Genomic DNA, 6,246 nt, shown 5'->3' with positions numbered 1-6,246 from the left:
ATAATTACCATCATCACATCCTCAAATCGTCATTTTTAAACCTCAATATTTCAGTCACAGCATATAAAAAACACAATTCAGCTATAAGAATGTTGTTTGAAGCATTAGACAATAAATATACATTTCATAAAGACTTCAAATTTCCTATTTTATCCTTCAGATTCTGACCTCATTAAACCAGAAGGGAGCTCCAGTGGTTAAGTGGAGTGCATAGTGTGAACCGCATACATGTCCAATATGTGGACCTTTTTGCCCAAAAAGAAAGTGTGCCATGTTCCCCTCGATGGTAGTGAAAAACTTACATGACGTAGTGCAGCTTCCTCCGCAAGCTTAAAGCAGTCATGTCCAATCTGTGACAGGGTGAAGATCATTTTAAACAACACACTGAAAATGATTCATATATAATAACTGGAGTTCACCTACATTAGCTTCCAACCAGCGAGGATGGCCCAAGTACCAAAAATCTTCTCGAGTGAGGCACCCTCTCCCATCATACACGATGATCTCTGCTGGTGGACTGTGGTCATCGAGCACATAATGAAGCTGCAGATGTTTGACAAAAATAAAAATCATTACATTATAATGTAACACTACACATAATAAACCGCCTAATTCATATTAGCATTCATATGTGTACCAGCTGGACTTGGTGTGGGTGAATCTTGTTCAAATATCCCACACAGGACCAGTAGTCATGGCCATGAGGAGCAGACCTCTGCAGTGGGAGCTGCTCTCTTGGGGAAACTGTTGAAGGAATCAATACATCAAAATTCATTCACTTTGGCATGAAGGTCCGCCACTGCTGCAGCCCTTGTCTCCAGGTGTTCTTCTGTGACCTCAACAGATAGGGATCTGCCCTCCATCTGAGTGGGCTGGACATTAATCACACGGGGATGTCTCCCAAACCGTGCAAAATAAGGCGTGCACTTGATTGACAAATTTACTTTCTATCTTTGCTTTTTGTCTTTTTGAATAAGCTGAATAAGAGTGAATGGCTGCCACAATTCCCCTGAGATGCACGTCCCAGTCGTTCTGTTCCTCTCCACAGCATTTGGCAAGTGCTTGCGTGATGTCACGGTTGGTCCGCTCATCATGCCCATTCGCCTGTGGATGGTAGGCTGAGGTAATGCGGTGCTTTACTCCAAGGGCCTTGAAAACGCTGCTGTTGACCTGAATGAAGATCAAACTAAAAAACTGCCTTGTGATTGATTATTCACAGTAACTCTCATAAATACATGATTAAATATAGTGATGCACCTCATTGACAAATTCTCTGCCCTGGTCAGTCACTATTTTGTCCACGAGACCAAAGTCCAGAAGAATGTTGACAATCTTCTTGGACACCTCGGGCGCCCTTTTGGTGCAGAGGCTTTTTGCAGCAACCCACTTGGTGAAAAGGTCTGTGGCTGTCAGTACAAACCTAGATAGATCTAGTGAAAACTGTTGTCAACACATGCTGCAAAATGGCACAACAATGACTTTTTTCAGTTGACCTTTTTCCTTTAGCTGTGGTTGGAAGGGGACCAATCAAATCCATTCCAAGAACACTCCATGCCTCTTTGACTTGAATGGGATGGAGCACTGGAGCAACAGTCTTCACCACTTCATGATGGTGACAGGGAGGGCACTCATCAACCTTTAGAAGATGATGGTACAGACATACTGTATACACACACATCCTTTCTCACATGCTGAGATTGTTGAGCTCTGTCTTTAATTCACAAAGTCTGACCCATTTGTTGACATCCTGCTGAACAGTTCTCCAGTGGTATGATGCCCGAACCTTTTCCATAGTGCGACGCTAACCTGGGTGAATTGGACAAAAGCAAAGGTAGAAAAAGAAGAATAAAAGAATGTAGTTCAAGGATGTGGTAGACAAAGAACAATAAGAAGAAGGTATTTACCTGGATGCCCTCCGGTACCAAGGTTGTCATGGCACATCTATAAGACATCACGCACCTGGTCCTGGGTGAACAGTGTCAGGCGTAGTGCGCCTCTAAAGCAGTAATACAACTGCTTATCTTCAGAAATGATGAAATACAAACATGAGCAAAAGGGTGAAAGCTGCATCGCCCCAAGTCTCAGTTATGTACTAGATTATTGATCAAATTTAACTCTGGGTGCTTGCCTCACACTGGTTGAAATAAAGTTAAATAACATTTTGCAGACTTGGTTGATGTTTGTGCAGAAATGGTAGGCAAATAACTTTCAAGTCATGTATGACTGTAATGCATTCATTTTAATGGTGATATTTTACTTGGCACGACTCTCAGAACAGTGCGTTTTTTCCACCTTATTTTTCAACAAATCCTTATATTTGTTAATATAAAAGTAATGTAAAAACACTGTTTTGGGCCCATCAGTACTTACCTTTTACAAGATAATCTTTCCTGGTCCTGCGCCTGGTCACAGGTTGATCACAGCGAAGAGTCAGGTGGCGGTCATTTAGATTCTGCAGGAAATGCTGAATCTCCAAGTAAAAGTTATCCCTATTTGCGACAGATAAACTCATTGGTGAATCAAATGCAGACTGTTTTTTTTTTTTATTTGCACATCATTCTTATCGGGGGAGGAGGTCAAGGTTGGCCACTCAGCGGCGTCGTAATAAAACCAAGCTGAGCAACCAAGTTGAGACCGATTCCGTAAGGGTTTAACTCAGTTAGAGTTTTGTGAGATATAAAATAAAAACAATGCACATGTCAGCCAATCACAAAGCGTCTTTCAGCTAACGCGGAAGTGGCAGGACTGATGCATATTTTCCCTGGCAAATAAATAAAAATGTAACTGGATATGTATAAGTGCCTACTGTGGAGGTCAGGGCGGCTGAGACCCATCCTGGATCTCCCAGTACTGAACCAGCACATCGCGATGCGTCCGTTCAGGATGCTGACGGTGAAGCAATTGCCGGTTGCGGATCTGTTCGCTGCAAAAGCGAAATGGGCTCCTGAATGCTTTTCCTCCGTTGTGTCTCATGATGCCGCTGCTGCAACAAATAAGAAATCAGAAAGTGTCAGTTGTGGTGGTGGCCCCGGAGAGTCCGATAGAGATTCGGTCACCCTCCGCCCGAACCCATCTTATATCCCTAAAGTGACTACATCATCTTTTAGGTCAAGGGTCATCTCTCTGAGGGCCTTTTCTCCTCCTCCACATCAGGATGAGCAGGCGGCGCGTTTGCACCTGCTCTGCCCAGTGAGGGCCCATGGTGGTCATTCGGTGGGACAGCGGTGACCTCACAGCGCTTAGCACGTTGGAACTGTGCAGCCATCTCCGCAGCATATGAGGCCACCGGAGCAGAGCCTCCAAATGGGTTGATGGCGCACTCGACCAGAGCCATCTCCGCAATTGGTTGCTTTGTTCAGAGGTGTTTCGATGCTGGACATCTGTGAAGCTGCATCGTGGTCATCGGCTTCCACATTCGCCCGAGCGAATCTCAGGGATATGGCGTCGGGGTCCGTGACCCATTCTGTGTTGCAGGCGGTTTCAGGGCCACCTTGATGCGCGTCACTTTGTAGTGGTTGGCTGTCTGTTTCGGCTGGTCCTTCGGTTGAGCGTCATGCTGGGAGGGAACTCATCCCTACAGGCTTCGCCGCGGTGTTAAACCAACAGCGAAGCCGCACGTATTCATAGAACTGAAGTTACGTTCAGTAACTATTATTATGTGTTCTGCTCCTTTTCGTCCAGGTGGGGGCGACAGAGTCTCTTCTGCAGGCGAGTGTCGGCAGTCAATGTTCTCATATGTACAACCTTTATCATGAGGTCTTGAGAAAATGTCCAATGACCTTGGCTTCATGTTTCCACTAGACTGTTGCAAAGGTTTTTAAATGGACTTCGACTCTCGTGCAGTGAATGTTTTTCTTCGCATGGGTCACTCTGGTTAAGCTCGTGGGTGTTAATTACTTAAACGCCAAACAACTTCGCCTCCACACAGCGACGTTTATTAACACCAAATAAACATTGTTGGATAAAAAAAAAAACGAAATGGCGAACAATGTCCTCATTGTTATCAAGTACTTTTGCGAGGACGAGTTTCCCCGGGAGACGGCGATACTTTTAAAATGAGTTGCAACGCAAACATTGCGTGTTTAAATCGAACTTTAAATAAAATAATTGACACATGTACATCAATGAATTTGAATAAAATGTAAACATGTACATAACCACATAGACAATAAACTGGACTGGGCTCGGAACAATGAGGCCCTTTACAAAAAAGGACAGCGTCGGCTCTACTTCTTGAGGAGGCTCAGGTCCTTCAGCGTTTGCGGGTCAATGCTGAGGATGTTTTATGAGTCGGTGGTGTCCAGTGCAATTCTGTTCGCTGTGGTTTGCTGGGGCAGCAGATTAACGGTGGCGGACACTAACAAACTCAACAGACTCATCCGCACAGTTGGTGATGTGGTGGGGGTGAAACTGAACTCCTTGGAGACGGTTATGGAGAGAAGGATGCTCGTGAAACTAAGGAGCATCCTGGACAACATCACCCACCACCTCCATGAGCTCCTGGTCCAATACAACGGCACACGGACCAACAGACTGAGACTAGCCAACTCAAAGACCGAGCGCCACAGGAGGTCCTTTCTTCCTGTGGCAATAAAACTGTACAATTCATCACTGGAAAAATTACAACGAAAGATTCTTTGGAACATTTTTCTGTTCTTGGACTGCATTTTCTTGCACATTGTTTTCTAAGATCTTTTGTATCACTTTTTTTGCACCCTATAATATTATGTTAAAAAAGGGACAAGTTAATTCAAGCAACAATAAAGCACTTGAGAATTCAGGGTACTTACTTGTGGAGCTTTACTGTGTTCTAATGTTAAATGCGATATCCCATCTAACCATCCTAACATATTTTCTCACAGCAGAACTGAAGGGTTCAGTAGGAAAAGACACTTGTTTGGGGCTTGTTTTCAAAGGCCTGGTTGTCTCGTGAGATCTGGCAACCCTGATTGGGACGCTCGCATTGCAGTTAGCATCCAGTTGGACATTCATTTATAAGGCCATTAAAAAAAAAAAAGTCAACTGGAAACGGTATAATGGAAGTAACAACATTAATAGCAGTAATGTTTTGGTGACGGAATTTCTGAGCATCTCTTTGGAAACAGGTACATCATCTGATAAATTCATGAACAACACTGTTTGTTTGTGAGTTATTTATTTATTAGTTACTTTTATTATTATTATTTTAGTTTCACTCACTTTATTTTGTAGTTTATATTATTATTATTATTATCATGTTTTGTTCATCTTATTCCAAAGCACTTTCCCAGTTGGTAGGATCCTCACTGACCTTGGCAATAAAGCTGATTCTGACCTTGAAACTACTGCTGTCCATAGATTGAAATGTATGATCTCCATTAATTGCTCTAAAGATGTGTTAACTCAGGATTAGAAGCAAATTAACCACACATTTTGTATCCATTCTAATTGTAAGTTAAATGAATCTCCTGTGTTATCAGGGTTCAGCAATAAGCAAACATTTCTCAGTTTCATTCTACGTGTAACCTTTGTTTCGCTTTGCATTTCACACTGAGGGAACGGTGAAAGAATGTATTACATCATGTTTTGGAATAATACTGGAGTGCTTTGTTTTGCTTTTGTTGGTTTTTTTTCACAAGGTGAAAGGTCAAGAGCGTCCATTGTTAAAACACACAAGTGCCATCCACCTTTGCTTCCTTGTCTATCTAAACAGGTTCTGAAACAGGTTTTGAAAGGAATCATTTGTCCCTTTGTTTCCCATCTGGTGATGGAAGAAGGATGTGAGCAGATGAAATAACCAGACTTGTTTCAGTCTTCCTCCTCAGGGGCTTTTCACGCGGCGGGTTCCCATGTTTCCTCCTTATTGTCTGTCGACGGCCTTGTGCTGAATCATCCAACTTTAAATAAGACTAAACATCCGCAGGTGAATAAAAACATGGCTGGCTGCCAAGTTGATTCCTCTATTTTGCGGCCATGAAGTCATCAACCATTAGCTGCCCAACAAAGAGAAGACTCGACTTCCAGTCAAGTCTCCGCACTCATGCTGTGTATACCTGTCTCCCTCCCTGCACTCCTCCCCAGGTGGTTGTCATTGGCTGACCTCAGCTGTCAATCATCGGCAAACTTGAAAAGAGGATTGTGGTTGGCTGGTCTTAGCTGCACGTTGCAGGGCAGGCAGGTAGCAGTGAGTTCAGTCATCCAATGTTTTTGTGATGTTCATTTCTTCAGTGTTTTTGATTCATCATATCGCAGTACGACAACAATGAC

The sequence above is a fragment of the Synchiropus splendidus genome, chromosome 1 (genome assembly GCF_027744825.2).
Source record: "Synchiropus splendidus isolate RoL2022-P1 chromosome 1, RoL_Sspl_1.0, whole genome shotgun sequence".
Classification (NCBI taxonomy): domain Eukaryota; kingdom Metazoa; phylum Chordata; class Actinopteri; order Syngnathiformes; family Callionymidae; genus Synchiropus; species Synchiropus splendidus.
The sequence above is the reverse complement of the archived record's forward strand: the minus strand, read 5'-3'. Positions refer to the sequence as shown.